We start from the raw sequence: 18168 nt of genomic DNA on the forward strand, positions 1-18168 counted from the left end.
CGAACAATTTGATCGACCAGCCGGGACATAGGGAAGGTAAGCCCACAACAGTGGGTGATTACTATCTATGCCAAAATTGATAACTACTACATAATATTGTACAAAAGGATACAACTACACTTAAAGCAATATTAAATAACTCTCATCTTGGCTACAATATGGACTTTACCACAGCAGTAATAACTACTTCCCTGCACCCTTTTTTCTACAAAGGACACAATCAAGGAAGATTTTTTTGCCATAGGTACTATATCTGAAAAATGGGCATAGGTTTCCAATGATGACCATTCCACTAACATTAAGGCTATAGTACAATATAGGATTTGAAAATTTATGTTTTATGTTTCATAGAGTTCCATATGTCGAGTGTGCCAGTCTTCTAGTACCGGATACCATTTTTGAATTTTTGAAGGGTGAATAAATATAGACTTGAGCACCTCTCCGTGGTCGTGAGGAGGTGAGCTATGTCCCGTACAACACTTTTTTCCTAAAAATTGACTTATATACAGACGTGGACAAAATTGTTGGTACCCTTTGGTCAATGAAAGAAAAAGTCACAATGGTCACAGAAATAACTTTAATCTGACAAAAGTAATAATAAATTAAAATTCTATAAATGTTAACCAATGAAAGTCAGACATTGTTTTTCAACCATGCTTCAACAGAATTATGTAAAAAAATAAACTCATGAAACAGGCATGGACAAAAATGATGGTACCCCTAGAAAACACAGAACATAATGTGACCAAAGGGACATGTTAATTCAAGGTGTGTCCACTAATTAGCATCACAGGTGTCTACAACCTTGTAATCAGCCATTGGGCCTATATATATGGCTCCAGGTAATCACTGTGTTGTTTGGTGATATGGTGTGTACCACACTCGACATGGACCAGAGGAAGCAAAGGAAAGAGCTGTCTCAAGAGATCAGAAAGAAAATTATAGACAAGCATGTTAAAGGTAAAGGCTATAAGACCATCTCCAAGCAACTAGATGTTCCTGTGAGTACAGTTGCACATATTATTCATAAGTTTAAGATCCATGGGACTGTAGCCAACCTCCCTGGACGTGGCCGCAGGAGGAAAATTGATGACAAATCTAAGAGACGGATAATCCGAATGGTAACAAAAGAGCCTAGAAAGACTTCTAAAGAGATTCAAGGTGAACTTCATGCTCAAGGAACATCAGTGTCAGATCGCACCATCCGTCGTTGTTTGAGCCAAAGTGGACTACATGGGAGACGACCAAGGAGGACACCATTGTTGAAAACGAATCATAAAAAAGCAAGACTGGAATATGCCAAACTACATGTTGACAAGCCACAAAGCTTCTGGGAGAATGTCCTGTGGACAGATGAGACAAAAATCGAAGTTTTTGCCAAGGCACATCAGCTGTATGTTCACAGACGAAAAAATGAAGCATATCAAGAAAAGAACACTGTCCCTACTGTGAAACATGGAGGAGGCTCTGTTATGTTCTGGGGCTGCTTTGCTGCGTCTGGCACAGGGTGTCTTGAATCTGTGCAGGGTACAATGAAATCTCAAGACTATCAAGGAATTCTAGAGAGAAATGTACTAGCCAGTGTCAGAAAGCTTGGTCTCAGTCGCAGGTCATGGGTCTTGCAACAGGACAATGACCCAAAACACACCGCTAAAAACACCCAAGAATGGCTAAGAGGAAAAAATTGGACTATTCTAAAGTGGCCTTCTATGAGCCCTGACCTCAATCCTATTGAGCATCTTTGGAAGGAGCTGAAACATGCAGTCTGGAAAAGGCACCCTTCAAACCGGACACAACTGGAGCAGTTTGCTCATGAGGAGTGGGCCAAAATACCTGCTGAGAGGTGCAGATGTCTCATTGACAGTTACAGGAAGCGTTTGATTGCAGTGATTGCCTCAAAAGGTTGCGCAACAAAATATTAAGTTAGGGGTACCATCATTTTTGTCCATGCCTGTTTCATGAGTTTATTTTTTTACATAATTCTGTTGAAGCATGGTTGAAAAACAATGTCTGACTTTCATTGGTTAACATTTATAGAATTTTAATTTATTATTACTTTTGTCAGATTAAAGTTATTTCTGTGACCATTGTGACTTTTTCTTTCATTGACCAAAGGGTACCAACAATTTTGTCCACGTCTGTATATATCTATATGTGTATATATACAGTACAGACCAAAAGTTTCGACACACCTTCTCATTCAAAGAGTTTTCTTTATTTTCATGACTATGAAAATTGTAGATTCACACTGAAAGCATCAAAACTATGAATTAACACATGTGGAATTATATACATAACAAAAAATTGTGAAATAACTGAAAATATGCCACCTTTTGCTTTGATTACTGCTTTGCACACTCTTGGCATTCTCTTGATGAGCTTCAGGAGGTAGTCACCTGAAATGGTTTTCACTTCACAGGTGTGCCCTGTCTGGTTTAATAAGTGGAATTTATTGCCTTATAAATGGGGTTGGGACCATCAGTTGCGTTGTGGAGAAGTCAGGTGGATACACAGCCGATAGTTCTACTGAATAGACTGTTAGAATTTGTATTATGGCAAGAAAAAAGCTGCTAAGTAAAGAAAAACGAGTGGCCATCATTACTTTAAGAAATGAAGGTCAGTCAGTCCGAAAAATTGGGAAAACTTTGAAAGTGTCCCCAAGTGCAGTCACAAAAACCATCAAGCGCTACAAAGAAACTAGCTCACATGTGGACCGCCCCAGGAAAGGAAGACCAAGAGTCACCTCTGCTGCAGAGGATAAGTTAATCCGAGTCACCAGCCTCAGAAATCGCAGGTTAACAGCAGCTCAGATTAGAGGCCAGGTCAATGCCACACAGAGTTCTAGCAGCAGACACTTCTCTAGAACAACTGTTAAGAGGAGACTGTGTGAATCAGGCCTTCATGGTAGAATATCTTCTAGGAAACCACTGCTAAGGACAGGCAACAAGCAGAGCAGACTTGTTTGGGCTAAAGAACACAAGGAATGGACATTAGACCAGTGGAAATCTGTGCTTTGGTCTGATGAGTCCAAACTTGAGATCTTTGGTTCCAACTACCATGTCTTTGTGAGACGCAGAAAAGGAGAACGGATGGACTCTACATGCCTGGTTCCCACCGTGAAGCATGGAGGAGGAGGTGTGATGGTGTGGGGGTGCTTTGCTGGTGACACTGTTGGGGATTTATTCAAAATTGAAGGCATACTGAACCAGCATGGCTACCACAGCATCTTGCAGCAGCATGCTATTCCATCCGGTTTGCGTTTAGTTGGACCATCATTTATTTTTCAACAGTGTGTCCAAACTTTTGGACTGTACTGTATATATATATATATTTATATATATATACAGTACAGATCAAAAGTTTGGACACACCTTCTCATTCAAAGAGCACAAGGAGGGTGCTAAGTCCAGGGATGTAGCAGCTTACCCCGTCTCGATAAAGATGAAAAACGGACAGCACTCCAGGTAAAAGATAATGGTGTTTATTCACCCATGTGGATGGCAACGTTTCAGCTTATAAAAGAGCCCTTTTCAAGCAATGTACACAGTGCAAATGTGGGGTATATATAGTCCAACCCCTATTACATCACAGCATAATCAATTAGCAAATAAAGTGCAAATAGTGCATATTTGAAAAATCAGACTGTATAGATAATAATCACATGTGTGTCAGTATCAAAATACATCACTAGTGTGTACAAAATACATTGTAAAGTGAATCAAATATGACATAAAAGTGTATACATCAATTAATAAAAATCAGGTGCACAAATAGTGGGAGGGGCGAGAAGACATGATGCTGCTAAAGGGAGGGGGGAGCGACGACATACCCGGTGCCATTATCCGTGCCGCACAAGTCAAATACCGCCACGTCCGGTGTACAGATGGAGCCAGTGCGCAGGCGCCAAGTCGCATAAAGATCATGATGTGGCTTCCTCAAATGACGTAGCCGGAGCATGCGCGCAAGTGTGGAGGAGCTTCGTCAGCCATCTTGAAAGTGGTACAGATACCTTCATATGGAAAACAGCGCAGACACTAAATCGCATCGGCGATGCAATATAGTGTATTACCCTCACAGATGATAGCGAAAGTATACGCAAAGCGAAAGAAAGGGAAAAAGACACTTAGTCAGCCATCATGAAAAAGAAAAAAATTAAGAAATAAAAATCCCTAACTAACGTGTGTGCGCATAGCCTAGTGTTAGACAAGACAGTGCAACACGGAAATAATGCCGTGTATCTTTTCGTGTACCCATGAGGGACAGAGGAGAGAATGTAACAGAAAGGTACAACTCACCTCACAAATGGACAAAATGTAGCAATGTACGCCGCGGAGTCCTCAGCGGACATATCACATAAAGGCCAACGTTCCTCGATGGGGACACATTAAATGTAGGACACACAATAGGTGGCATGATATAGCAAGCATAACTGAAAAAGTGTGGACGAAGCAAAAACCATCATATACACTAAATGGAAACATGTAGGCAGATACGGAACACATCGGGTACGTCTCACTTCTCCAGCCCGCAGCATCATACTTATCTATGAAGATAAAGAAAGACAATAAATAAGAATAAAAATAGAAATGGCTTAATAGTGTTCATAGTACACTATGTAACACCAGAGAAGAGTCACATATCGCATAGACAACAATGTAAGGCAAAGTACTCCTCTAAACATATATCCCCGGGTTGTAATCCACATTGAGCCCATTGGGTCTCAAACTATTGAGGGTATAGATCCACAAAAGCTCCCTTTTTCTAAGGATCAACACCCTGTTGCCCCCACGTCTTGGCATGGGTACATGGTCAATGGCCCAACATTTAAGATCTTTTTCTGAGTGTTGCAACTCTGTAAAATGTTTGGCAACAGGGAGGTCCTTTCTTTTTTTGCGTATAGACAATTTATGATTGTTCAACCGCATTTTGAGATCCGTCGACGTTTCACCCACATATAGTAATTTGCACGGACAAATCAAGACATAAATAACGTAATTGGAATTACAAGTAAGGTGAAATCGAATCGAGTATGAGACACCAGTAACATGGTGGACAAAGGCACTACCCTTGCCCATATACTTGCAGTCAATACATCCAAGGAAAGCTGCCCTTGCCATGTACGGTCAAGGAAGTTTAAACGGACTTGGACCTAGGTCCAATGTCAGCTCTGACAAGTTGGTCACGCAAGTTTCTTGACCTGCAGTAAAAAAAGAGGGGCGGGGATCTAAATTCTAAGATCTCACTGTGACAGCCACCCAGAATCCCCCAATGTCGCCTAATAATGGGATTAATTTCCTTACTTTGTCCCGTGTATTTGGAGATAAAGGGAATCCGAGTAGTGGACCTGTCGGACACCCCCCTCTCCAAAATACTGCTCCTGTCCAGGTTGCGGACCTTATGTTTGTGGGAATCAAGAAGTTGGATAGGATACCCCCTTTTTTTAAATTTCCTGGCCATGTTGTCCAAAGCCAGGTCAACGTGTTCAGGTTCAGAAACTATGCGTTTAACCCTAAGGAACTGGGAATAGGGTAGATACTTTAGCATATTGTGTGGATGACCACTATTAAAGCAAAGGAGAGTGTTTTTGTCCGTAGGCTTAGAGTATAACTGTGTATGCAGCTTGCCCTGATTGCAGATAACTGTGGTGACTAAGAACTGTAGTTCAGTACCAGAATGGACCAAGGTGAATTGGAGGTCCTTATTGACATTGTTAAGGAACAAATGAAACTCCACAAGTTGGGCAACACTACCCGTCCATATGAGGAAGATGTCGTCAATGTATCTCCACCACCGCAGCAAGTGGCTGCGGTGGTGTGACACATGGACGACATCCTCCTCAAAGCACCTCATGAAGATATTTGCGTAGGTGGGTGCTACATTAGACCCCATCGCCACGTCCCTTTTTTGTTGAAAAAACATATCCTGAAACAGGAAATAGTTGTGTCTTAAAATGATCTGTAGTAAATCAATAATGAACTGTCTAGCAGCCATAGAGTAGGTGGAGGAGCCCAGCATACGTTCAATGGCGCCTATACCTAAATCGCCATCAATCGAGGTATACAGGGAGGTGACATCAAAAGATGCCAAACGGACCTCATGGACACCAGCAAAATCAATCTTATCCAACTTGCACAGGAAGTCAGTCGTATCTTGTATATACGACTCAGCCCCTATAGCAAAGTCATGCAAAACTTTATCGAGGAAGATGGCAATGCAACTAAAGATGGAGTCCGAACCGGACACAATAGGATGTATTGACTGCAAGTATATGGGCAAGGGTAGTGACTTTGTCCACCCTGTTACTGGAGTCTCATACCCGATTCGATTTCACCTTACATGTAATTCCAATTACGTTATTTATGTCTTGATTTGTCCGTGCAAATTACTATATGTGGGTGAAACGTCGACGGATCTCAAAACGCGGTTGAACAATCATAGATTGTCTATACGCAAAAAAAGAAAGGACCTCCCTGTTGCCAAACATTTTACAGAGTTGCAACACTCCGAAAAAGATCTTAAATGTTGGGCCATTGACCATGTACCCATGCCAAGACGTGGGGGCAACAGGGTGTTGATCCTTAGAAAAAGGGAGCTTTTTTGGATCTATACCCTCAATAGTTTGAGACCCAATGGGCTCAATGTGGATTACAACCCGGGGATATATGTTTAGAGGAGTACTTTGCCTTACATTGTTGTCTATGCGATATGTGACTCTTCTCTGGTGTTACATAGTGTACTATGAACACTATTAAGCCATTTCTATTTTTATCCTTATTTATTGTCTTTCTTTATCTTCATAGATAAGTATGATGCTGCGGGCTGGAGAAGTGAGACGTACCCGATGTGTTCCGTATCTGCCTACATGTTTCCATTTAGTGTATATGATTGTTTTTGCTTCGTCCACACTTTTTCAGTTATGCTTGCTATATCATGCCACCTATTGTGTGTCCAACATTTAATGTGTCCCCATCGAGGAACGTTGGCCTTTATGTGATATGTCCGCTGCGGACTCTGCGGCGTACATTGCTTCATTTTGTCCATTTGTGAGGTGAGTTGTACCTTTCTGTTACATTCTCTCCTCTGTCCCTCATGGATACACGAAAAGGTACACAGCATTATTTCCGTGTTGCGCTGTCTTGTCTAACACTAGGCTATGCGCACACACATTAGTTGGGCATTTTTATTTCTTAATTTTTTTCTTTTTCATGATGGCTGACTAAGTGTCTTTTTCCCTTTCTTTTGCTTTACGTATACTTTCTCTATCATCTGTGAGGATAATACACTATATTGCATCGCCGATGCGATTTAGTGTCTGCGCTGTTTTCCATATGAAGGTATCTGTACCACTTTCAAGATGGCTGACGAAGCTCCTCCACACTTGCGCGCATGCTCCGGCTACGTCATCTGAGGAAGCCACATCATGATCTTTATGCGACTTGGCGCCTGCGCACTGGCTCCATCTGTACGCCGGACGTGGCGGTATTTGATAAGTGCGGCACGGATAATGGCACCAGGTATGTCGTCGCTCCCCCCTCCCTTTGGCAGCATCATGTCTTCTCGCCCCTCCCACTATTTGTGCACCTGATTTTTATTAATTGATGTATACACTTTTATGTCATATTTGATTCACTTTACAATGTATTTTGTACACACTAGTGATGTATTTTGATACTAACACATGCGATTATTATATATACAGTCTGATTTTTCATATATGCACTATTTGCACTTTATTTGCTAATTGATTATGCTGTGATGTAATAGGGGTTAGACTATATATACCCCACATTTGCACTGTGTTCATTGCTTGAAAAAGGCTCTTTTATGAGCTGAAACGTTGCCATCCACATGGGTGAATAAACACCATTATCTTTTACCTGGAGTGCTGTCCGTTTTTCATCTTTATATATATATATATATATATATATATATATATATATAAAATAACGAAAAAAGGGCAGCACTCCATCAAGTAAAAAATGAAAAAATTATTTAATTACCCATATGGGACAAGCGACGTTTCGGCTCAATGTGTGAGCCTTTCTCAAGCAATGTGTACAGACAAAGTGCCAAGCATATATACCAGTGTAGGTCAATACAATCAATGTGCATTACAGGTGTACTCAATTCATGACAAATGAATTAATCAACTGCAGAATACAGTATAACTATCAAATTTACAAAATATCTCATGATGAGAGTTAGTGCACAATAATATGATAAATAATCAATTAAAAAAATACAAACATTGTTCACCGAAATGTACAGTTACAGGCAAATGTTTCATAATTATCCATCATCAAATAATTGGTGCCAACTGTGTATGTTGATAAGGTGCTAAGTGCTTACTGCGTAGGTCAGGCAGACGGGGGGTGAAGGAGGACATAGGACATGGACGGCTGCTTCAACTCATGCGGTTCGGCGTGCTGGCGACGCGACTGCGCATGTCACAATGACGTATGTAGCGTACTTCCTGGTTACGGTGTTGATGCGATGCCGTAACTGCGCATTGGCCTTCTGATGTCTCTTACGCCATCTTGAATAAGGGCACCGTGCCTGTATTGCCAGGTAACTCAGTTGGTGACAGCCGATGCAAAACAGAATCAGGTAAGGGCACATATTAGTGCTCCTATGGCCTATATTAGTGGCAGGGTGAGTCCAGATACGGGACGTGACAACATCAAAGCCGCAGCCCACATCCATGATCCCAGTACAACTGCGTACCCACACGTTAGTGTGGGATCGCACTGTATCTGCGATCGATGCCCGCCCATAGCCACCTTATAGGGAGGGATCTCCTCATATCTACCTGCTGTATAGACACGGACCGTCACCACAGAGGCACCAATTGCATCTAAAGGCAAGAAATATACTGATGAACAGGAACCGTCCTTGTGTAAATGTGCCGTCCATTATAACCGTCTCATATCTCCTCACTCCATTCTCCGTGGCCCACCTACCGCAGAAAAAAGAAGAAAGAGGAAGAACAGAAAAAATAATAAATATATTGTATATAACAATAAAATAAGCATAAAAAATGTATTTTTTGTCTTGTACAGAAGATCTCACAATACACGCAAGTGCGGTCAACAGCATACCGTATGAGCAGGAGGCAAGCCACAAACCTAACCCACCCCAATTTTGTAGTCCACATTTAGACCACAAGGTTTGAGGGAGTTAAGGGTGTGAATCCACCTCAGCTCCCGTCTGTTAAGAAGACTAGCCCTGTTGCCACCTCTTCTAGGCATAGGTATAAAGTCAATAATACAACACCTAAGATCTCTTTCAGTGTGTTTGAAGTCTGAAAAATGTTTAGATACTGGCAAGTCAAGCCGTTTTTTTCTTATACTTAGACGGTGATTATTAAGTCGTGACTTGAAATCAGTGGTGGTTTCACCTACGTAAATTAAATGGACATATGAGTACGTAAATAATGTAGCTAGAATCGCAAGTTAAGTAATGTCGTATCGGGTATACCACCCCAGTTTGTGGATGAACAAAATTTCTACCTTTCACAATATATTTGCAATTTACACAAGATAAGCATGGAAAACATCCTGTGCTGGTTGCTGTCAATGTTGTCTGTCTTGATTTTTTTGAGGTCCCTACATCAGCCCTAACCAACTGATCTTTGATGCTTTTGGATCTGCGGTAGGACATCAGGGGTGGAGAATGAAATTCCTTTATAGCACTATGGCATCCACCCAGTATACCCCAATGACGTTGGATGATGTTCCCTATCGCTGTACTTTGTTCCGAGTGCATGGAAATAAAGGGAATTCTAGCTGGCTTTGTCTGACGTACCTTACTTTTGAGTGTATCGTCCCTTCTAGTTTCTTGACCAGTTCTTTTTTGTCATGGAGTAATTTAAGGGGGTATCCTCGTTTCTTAAATTTGTTGGTCAACACATCAAGTGTGTTGTCCAACATCTCCTGATCTGAGACTATACGCCTTGCTCTTAAGAATTGAGAATAGGGCAAGGATCTGATCATCTTTTTAGGATGGTTGCTACTGTATGTCAAAAGTGTGTTCCTGTCGGTCGGTTTTGTAAAAAGTGTGGTATGCAGCTTACCGTCCGACATGAACACACGTGTGTCAAGAAACTGCATATCAGTATGGGAGTGCACTAAGGTAAATTGCAGTGCTTTATCAATCCCATTGAGAAAATTGTGGAAATCAAAAACTTGTTCAGTGGTGCCAGTCCAGATGAGGAAGATGTCGTCTATGTACCGCCACCACACCATAGCGTGCTTGAAGTGGTGGCTTCCATAGACGACATCTTCCTCAAACCGTTGCATAAATATGTTGTAAAGGTGTTGTATTATTGACTTTATACCGATGCCTAGAAGAGGTGGCAACAGGGCTAGTCTTCTTAACAGACGGAAGCTGAGGTGGATTCACACCCTTAATTCCCTCAAACCTTGTGGTCTAAATGTGGACTACAAAATTGGGGTGGGTTAGGTTTGTGGCTTGCCTCCTGCTCATACGGTATGCTGTTGACCGCACTTGCGTGTATTGTGAGATTTTCTGTACAAGACAAAAAATACATTTTTTATGCTTATTTTATTGTTATATACAATATATTTATTATTTTTTTCTGTTCTTCCTCTTTCTTCTTTTTTCTGCGGTAGGTGGGCCACGGAGAATGGAGTGAGGAGATATGAGACGGTTATAATGGACGGCACATTTACACAAGGACGGTTCCTGTTCATCAGTATATTTCTTGCCTTTAGATGCAATTGGTGCCTCTGTGGTGACGGTCCCTGTCTATACAGCAGGTAGATATGAGGAGATCCCTCCCTATAAGGTGGCTATGGGCGGGCATCGATCGCAGATACAGTGCGATCCCACACTAACGTGTGGGTACGCAGTTGTACTGGGATCATGGATGTGGGCTGCGGCTTTGATGTTGTTGCGTCCCGTATCTGGACTCACCCTGCCACTAATATAGGCCATAGGAGCAGTAATATGTGCCCTTACCTGATTCTGTTTTGCATCGGCTGTCACCAACTGAGGTACCTGGCAATACAGGCACGGTGCCCTTATTCAAGATGGCGTAAGAGACATCAGAAGGCCAATGCGCAGTTACGGCATCGCATCAACACCGTAACCAGGAAGTACGCTACATACGTCATTGTGACATGCGCAGTCGTGTCGCCAGCACGCCGAACCGCATGAGTTGAAGCAGCCGTCCATGTCCTATGTCCTCCTTCACCCCCCGTCTGCCTGACCTACGCAGTAAGCACTTAGCACCTTATCAACATACACAGTTGGCACCAATTATTTGATGATGGATAATTATGAAACATTTGCCTGTAACTGTACATTTCGGTGAACAATGTTTGTATTTTTTTAATTGATTATTTATCATATTATTGTGCACTAACTCTCATCATGAGATATTTTGTAAATTTGATAGTTATACTGTATTCTGCAGTTGATTAATTCATTTGTCATGAATTGAGTACACCTGTAATGCACATTGATTGTATTGACCTACACTGGTATATATGCTTGGCACTTTGTCTGTACACATTGCTTGAGAAAGGCTCACACATTGAGCCGAAACGTCGCTTGTCCCATATGGGTAATTAAAGAATTTTTTCATTTTTTACTTGATGGAGTGCTGCCCTTTTTTCGTTATTTTATCTATTTGGATTGGCTTTTATCCACATTGGGCCAGTTGCACCCACATCTCTCATCGACGGTGCTGCCACTGTGGGTGCAACGTCCAGCACGGGGTAGCGGCAATACCCTAAGTATTGTAGAAACGGAAGAAGCCGGACTGCACTCCAAAATGACAGTGAAATAAATGATTTATTCACCCATAAAAATGGCACAACTTGCGACGTTTCGGCTCACAAGAGCCTTCCTCTTGTGAGCCGAAACGTCGCAAGTTGTGCCATTTTTATGGGTGAATAAATCATTTATTTCACTGTCATTTTGGAGTGCAGTCCGGCTTCTTCCGTTTCTTTATATATATATATATATGTATATATATAGACGGAAAAGGACAGCACATCCAGTAGTACAAAAAATATATTTATTGGACCACAGTGGCACAGTGAGGCGACGTTTCGGCTCAAAATACAGAGCCTTTCTTTGCTTGAGAAAGGCTCTGTATTTTGAGCCGAAACGTCGCCTCACTGTGCCACTGTGGCCCAATAAATATATTTTTTGTACTACTGGATGTGCTGTCCTTTTCCGTCTGTATCTGAGGGTAAGCAGTGAATTCCCTGGACATAGCACCCGTTGTTGATTTTGTGAATCGGAGCTGCCATACGTTTCTTTTTTATATATATATATATATATATATATATATATATGTATATATATATATATATATATATCTAGCACTAACTGATTTCTTTTTTTACACAAAAAAAAGGCACTAAACCTGAGCAGACGCAGTCAGTAACAGGGAATGGGGATCTGAAACAGCTGCAGATGAGCCAAAGATCACTACAGCTGTTCCAGATGTTGTTCTTTTTCTTTTTCTGAAAAGCTCTGACTGACAACCAGTGATTTATGCGGTAGTACTACAAGTCCCAGCTGACAACGAGCAGCACAGAAGGGCACAGATCCTCTCTGCAAGCTAGAATGACTGCCTGCAGAGAGGCACCAACAGTTCTTTCTGCTGCATAGCGCTGCCATTGGCTGGAGCAATGTTCCAGCCAATCGCAGCCCTGTGAGGGGACATCAGTGTCCCTGACCTCAGAGGTGACATGGGCTGATGTAATCAGCTCCAATCACCTCCATCCCAGCCACCAGCAGCACCACAGATTGGCTGATACTTGTATAGCGCTTCCATAGGCTGGGAAGGGACACCTGTGTCTGATGTCCACTCCCTGACCTAGGAGGAGACATGGGCTGATGTCATCAGCCCCCTCCCACCTCTAGCCGAGCCCCCCTGCAGCTCCATTCATTGCCGGCGCTGCGATGGGCTAGTCCTTACCTTCATCTAAGATGGCTGACTGCCAATTAGTGCAGTCAGCTTACTCCGGACCGGAGTTATCCATGACGTACTAATAAATCACGATGCGGTAAGTCACAGACTTTCATGACGTACTAGTACGTCATGTGTCGGGAAGGGGTTAAACATGGCTTGTACAACTGCTTCAGCTCTGATGGAGTAAGGGGCGCCTCTGGCCATGGGGTCAAGTCTGGCTAAATAATATGCCACAGGGCGTTGTTGCTGACCATGCAGTTGGCTGAGGACATCTGAGGCATGGCCATTTACTTTTATACAATACAATCTAAATGTAATAATCTGATACAGTACGGTGGAGCACAAAATTGCCAGGTTTAGGGCATAAAGGTATCTACCACCTCATTTATAAAGTGGAAGGGACTAAAAGACAAACAATCATAAAGAGGCTGCATCAAACTTGCGTATCCAAGGTCTGCAATAAGGAACAAGATCCAAAAATGTCCTCAGTGCATTCGTGTTTCTGGGCTCCCTGCAGCAGTACCACCCAGGTATCCTGTTTACCCTCATGTGTAAAGGCAAACAACTACCAACTGTCTGAATTTAGTGGTACTGAAAATAAAATATTTGTCAAATCAATAACAGTGGAGTGGGTAGGGGTAGTGGGAACCTGAGCCAACAATGTGTGTGTACTGGGCACAATTGGGCTGTTACAAACTGTGGCTTCATTGACAGCACATAGGTCACGGACTCACGTACCATCTGGTACTGGGTGGGTTTGTCCTTTTCACTTTTCTTTTTTTCACAGGGTACAAAAGAGTGTTAGAAGGGGATACAATCTCCTTGATAACCCTTTTTTCAAACACTGTTTGAGATATGGCATCTGACTGTGCCATACACAAGAGATACTGCATCTTCCTGGGAAGTGGGGTGCCAGGTCTCATCTCCACTTCTACAGGAGAAACTGGGAGCTTGCCAACATCCGTGGGTCCCGCAAGCAGGGCTTCCTTCTCTTTCTGCGGGGAGTACTGACACAAACACGGACCATGGAGTTTTATCACTAACGGCCAACAAGCAAAGTTACTTGTCATTGAGGGCACCTGTGAGCTTCACAGCGCCATCCTCCTGGTATGAGATGCTGGCACCTACTTTTGCAAGCAAGTCTGCACCCAGGAGGCAACAGGGGGCATTATCACTGACCAGCAACCGGGCAAGCACTTCTTGGGTAAGGGCTAGTGTTGGGCAAGCATGCTCAGCCGAACACTAGTTTGGCTCGAGCATCGCGATGCTCGTCACATCGCAGTGTTCATATCTGTAAAGAATAAATCAAGGCAACTGGACGTACTGTAGATTTCTTGAAAACGTTTCACTCGTTTTCAAGAAATCTACAGTACGTCCAGTTGCCTTGATTTATTCTTTACAGATATATACCATGACCTGGATAAACGAGAACCTCCACAGACATCGCAGTGTTCAGTCGAATGCCATGTGCGCTCGAGCGCGATGAGCGAGTCTCCTCCCCGCACATTTGTTGGCTGCTACGCAGCCAATAAACGTGCAGGTAAGTACTGCCATTTACAGTAATGCCATAGCTATATAGCACCCGATGACACGTGTTCGGCTCAGTATTAGTCAGGGAGAGCTGAAGAGCAGAAGAGAGAGACAGTTTGTAGGGATTGAAATTGCAATATTTTAGTTTTTTACTTGTTATAGGCCCAAAAGTCCTTTTAAGGACTGTTGTGTGTGGCAGCAATATATATTTTTAGTGCAACCTGCACTAAATTGCTAAAACTTGTTAGAGTCCCAAAAGTTCTTTTAACGACTATAGTTGTATCTGTCAGCAAAATATATATTTAGCGCAACCTGCACTAAATAGCTTGCAATTGTTTGGCCACTGCAGACAGCGACATTTTCTGCGCTGCATTGCTTGTCTAACGTGTGCGCAGCCTAAAATATCAGTGACATCCAGTGTACTTTTTCCGTAGATGGTGTCTGCTGTGGACAGTTACATTACCTGATCTACATCTCCTGTATAACGTTTGCGTATCCGAAATATCAGTGACATTCAGTCAAATTTTTTTGCTGCTGGTGGCAACGGCATTTCCTATGCTACATCTCCAGTATAATGTTAGAGCATCCGAAATGTCAGTGAAATGTTTTCCCCCGCTGGTGACAGCGACATTATCTGCGCTATATCTCCTGTGTAACGTGTCCGCAGCCTAAAAATATCTGTGGCATCCAGTGTACTTTTTCTGTAGACGGTGTCCACTTCGGACAGTTACATTAACTGCGCTACATATCCTGTATAACGTTTGCGTATCCGAAATATCAGTGACATTCATTTAAATATTTTTGCTGCTGCTGGTAGCCACATTACCTGCGTTGTATCTCCACTATAACATTAGCGCATCTGAAATTTCAGTGACATTCAGTGAATTTTTTTTCCCCGCTAGTGACAGCGACATTATCTGAGCTATTTCTCCTGTGTAACGTGTGCGCAGCCTAAAAATATCTGTGGCATGCAGTGTACTTTTTATGTAATGCGGACAGTTACATTACCTGTGCAACATATCCTGTATAACGTTTGCGTATCCGAAATATCAGTGACATTCAGTATAATTTCTTTGCTGCTGGTTGCAGCGACATTATCTGCGCTGTATCTCCAGTATAACATTAGTGCATCAGAAATATCAGTGACATTCAGTGCAATTTTTTTCAGCGCCGATCCAAGTGAAGAAGTTCATCCAAGTGCTAGTGTGATAGCTGTATATTTGTTACCCCAACGAATAGACAAGACTCTAGATGGAGGGTGAAGAAGAACTCTTTTGAAGAACTTTATTGAGGGCCACAGCTCGGCCTTTTATGCAGGAACACAAACTACAGCAACCAATCAATATACAGTAAAAGATAACACACTCACAAACAATGGCTTGGTTACATAGCTTACAAGTAGACACTGTGTCTTTACCCAGACAATGGACTAGAGTGTTATCTTGTGTATTGTAATTAAGAAGGTCAGTCTTGTGGTTGTGCGTGTTGTGGCTTCACAAATGCTTCGCTGCATACCTCGGTTGCAACGAGTGGTTATTTCAGTCAACATTGCTCTTCTATCAGCTTGAATCAGTCGGCCCATTCTCCTCTGACCTCTAGCATCAACAAGGCATTTTCGCCCACAGGACTGCCGCATACTGGATGTTTTTCCCTTTTCACACCATTCTTTGTAAACCCTAGAAATGGTTGTGCGTGAGAATCCCAGTAGCTGAGCAGATTGTGAAAAACTCAGACCGGCCCATCTGGCACCAACAACCATGCCACGCTCAAAATGGCTTAAATCACCTTTCTTTCCCATTCTGACATTCAGTTTGGAGCTTAGGAGATTGTCTTGACCAGGACCACAACCCTACATGCATTGAAGCAACTGCCATGTGATTGGTTGACTAGATAATCGCATTAATGAGAAATAGAACAGGTGTTCCTAATAATTCTTTAGGTGAGTGTAGATGTCTGCGTCCACCTCTCTAAACACACTGGGCCAGTAAAATTGGTATCCAAGACCCTGGCTAGAAAACATCTTTAAAACAGGGGGATCTGTTACAACATTAGCACATCTGAAATATCAGTGACAGCGATATTATCTGCGCTATATCTCCTGTGTAACGTGTGCGCAGCCTAAAAGTATCTGTGCCATTCAGTCCAATTTTTTTGCTGATGGTGTCCGCTGCGGACAGTTACATTACCTGCACTATATCTCATGTATAACGTTTGCGAATCGGAAATATCAGTGACATTCAGTCTAATTTGTTTGCTGCTGGGGGCAGCAACATTACCTGTGCTACATCTCCTGTATAACGTTTGCCCATCCTAAATATCAGTAACATTCATTCAGTGTAATTTTTTATTAGCCAGTGGTGACAGCGACATTACTTGCGCTATACCTCCTGTTTAACGTGTGCGCATCCTAAAAATATCTGTGACATTCTATGTACTTTATATGCGCATACACTTACAAAACCTGCGCTACTGTACGTGTGACATACGTGCAAGCATATATACCATTCATTATGTGCAAGGCGAGCAGTAAGGGATGGGGAAGTGGCCGTACTGCTGATGGTGCACTCAGAGGCCATGGCCTGGGCGCGGTGAAACTGTGCCTGCTGCCAGAGCATAAGAAACACACTCATCCACGATACCTAGCTTCATGTCCCAGTTTGCAGGGCGGCGCAGGACACCACTCTTGAAGTCACACCAGTGCGACCAGATGGTCGGTTGGATTGCAGAAGATAATGCTTCCAGTCTGATAAGCACCACCCTGTTTTCCACAAAGTACAGTCTCAGTAACCAAGAGTCTGGTCAACAGAATCCTCCCCCTGATACTCATTCCACCCACTATGGAGAGTTTTGGCAAACAAGTGATCCCACATTCGGATATTCTGAGGAGCTATTTTCATCGCCATTCCTTAATTCGGGCCTCTCGCCAAGCCTGCTTGAAGAGGGACATAATGAGATCTTGTTCCCTGATTTCCAAACTCTGGAGCATCCACAGTCAGAATAAGATGACGGTGGGGAACAGCAATTAGTGTTTCACGAGCTAGATGATGATGATGATGATGATGAGACACAGTTGCCAATAAGTCAACTGCAATTCGTGTCTCAAGAGGTTCATGATGAGGATGAGACACAGTTGTCAATAACTGAGTTTGTTCTTAGGTCAACAAGTCAGGAGGATGACCAGAGTGAGAAAGTGGAAGAGGAGGTGCTCGATGAAGAAGTCACTGACCAAACCTGGGAAGGTGGCAAGCCGAGCGAGGACAGCAGTACAGAGGGGGAGGGATCCGCCGCACTGCAACAGGCTGGAAGAGGCAGTGGGGTGGTAAAAGGAAAAAGGCGGACCACACCAAACAGGCCTGCAACTGCTCTCTGGAGCAATCTCCCTTGCCCCCCTGCTCATTTTGGTATACTGGCACATGGGGGGGGGGGGGTTGGCACTATATATGTTCACTTTGGTATACCCTCTGCTCATTTTGGTATACTGGCACATGGGGGGGTTGGCACTATGATACTGACACATGGGGGGAAGGAGAGAGGCACCTGATACTGGCAAAAAAGTGATAGACTGTTCCGCAGTCTGGCACTTTTTTGAGGAAAGTGCGGACAATAAATGAATTGTCATTTGCAACCTGTGCCATACCAAAATGAGCAGGGGTGTGAACACTAGCAACCTCACCACCACCGGCATGATC

Source organism: Bufo gargarizans, chromosome 3 (assembly GCF_014858855.1).
Source record: "Bufo gargarizans isolate SCDJY-AF-19 chromosome 3, ASM1485885v1, whole genome shotgun sequence".
Lineage (NCBI taxonomy): Eukaryota > Metazoa > Chordata > Amphibia > Anura > Bufonidae > Bufo > Bufo gargarizans.